Source organism: Macadamia integrifolia, chromosome 6, assembly GCF_013358625.1.
Source record: "Macadamia integrifolia cultivar HAES 741 chromosome 6, SCU_Mint_v3, whole genome shotgun sequence".
Lineage (NCBI taxonomy): Eukaryota > Viridiplantae > Streptophyta > Magnoliopsida > Proteales > Proteaceae > Macadamia > Macadamia integrifolia.
This window is the reverse complement of record NC_056562.1, coordinates 11,850,281-11,852,031: the sequence shown is the minus strand read 5'-3', so window position 1 is coordinate 11,852,031 and position 1,751 is coordinate 11,850,281.

Below are 1,751 nucleotides of genomic sequence, written 5' to 3'. Positions count from 1 at the left end.
TGTTTTTTTTGAAATTTTCCTTCTTTGTTCTTGAAGTTTCTTCATTTTGTTCTTGGAGTTCTTGAAGTTTATGAAGTTCTTGAGGATTGATCTTGTTCTTGAAGTTCTTGAGGATTCTTCATCTTGTTCTTGAAGGAGGATTCATTTGGAGAATTTGATATCCTTGTGGGCTTTTATGTAATTTGGGAAACTTTTTGGGGCTTCTTACAATTTGAGAAACTTTCTAGGGCTTCTTGTAATTTGGGAATGTTTTTGGGGCTTCTTGTAATTTATGAAAATATGGCTGAAAGGAGAAAGAGAAAGAGAAAGACTTTGGGAGAAGTCAAGCTTGAGAGTTGTAGCAATCCTTCCCGCAAGGGCGAGGGCCTGGCCTACTGGTACTCCGGGAAGACCCTTCATAACAGTCAAAATCATATCTGCAACTCCATATGGGGTTCCTGGGTAAGTTTTTATATTGTATTCATTATTTTGATTATCTTTTATTTTTGCTTTGTCTTTCTTTTTATGCTGTTTTGCTTTTTGTTGTTTTGTTTCCTTTTTTTTTTTTTTTTTTTTTTTTTTTTTTTTTTTTTTTTTTTTTTTTTTTTGCATCTTCTTTTATTTCCATTACCATGAGGGGAAGGAACCACCAACCTTGGCTCCATATGGCCATCTGAACATGGTTCAGTCATGGCATAAGATGCTTCCTCGTAGAGTAAAGCAGACAATTGATGCAACATGCCTGGGCCGGTTAGCTTTGGTGGAGACCCAGAAGTTTAACTCGGCACTAGTGGGGGCTTTGATGGAGTGGTGCTGGCCCAATACTCATTCTTTCCATCTACCTGTGGCAAGATTACCATACAAGCATCGTATTCAGTGGTAGATCCGTGACTCTGCCCAGGGCTCCGTCTGTAATACCCTACTTCTTAAACCCGATCTGATTACACGGTTGACCCAGTTAAACCATGCAGGACCCGAACCGGAGAGGGTTAAGGCTGGTTCCTTATGGACCATGATGGCAAGGGTGACTTTGAACACCGACTGGCCAGACAAGTCCGAGTCAGTGCCAGAGGAGACGGGTGTACCCAAGCCGTGTACATGCACATATCATAAGGCCATGTACGGATAAAGCAGGTATGTAGCCGTATCTTAAAGCACATATGTATATTATCTCTTATGCCGAGAGTGAGATTCGTGCTGAGAGTCGAATTCCATCAAAATCCCACTTGTTGGCCAATTTTTGGCCCTCAGGTGGGCGGTCACAGGTGGGCGCATCCACCCATCTGAGTGACCAACCCATGAGGTTACAAGAGGTCTTAAAAGGTATAAATAGCTATCATTATATTTTTTCCTTTTTCTCATTTATGACACTCAGACGTTTGGTGAGAAGAGTAAAGAGGAGAGAGAAAAGAAGAGAAAGAAGAGGAAAAGAGGAGGAAGAGGAAGAAGATATGGATTTCAGCGGCACCGAGGGTTGATCTTCCCATTCCGACACCGGAAGAGTGATCTCCAACACGAGATCTACGTTTAGAGGTGAGCAAAGGCTAGATTCATTAAACTTTCACCATACCCAAGTAAAACCCTTGATTTGGGTAGAGATTCTTGAGGTCTTGTAAATCCCCCTTGAGATGATAAATCTAAGGTTTAATAGATGATCTATGTGTTGATTTTGAAGGATTTGAAGAAGTATTTACAAGGTTGGCAAGAGCATTGGTGATTTGAAGTGATTTTGGGGTTTTGAAGGAGTTCTTGAGCAAAGAAGGTAAGATATC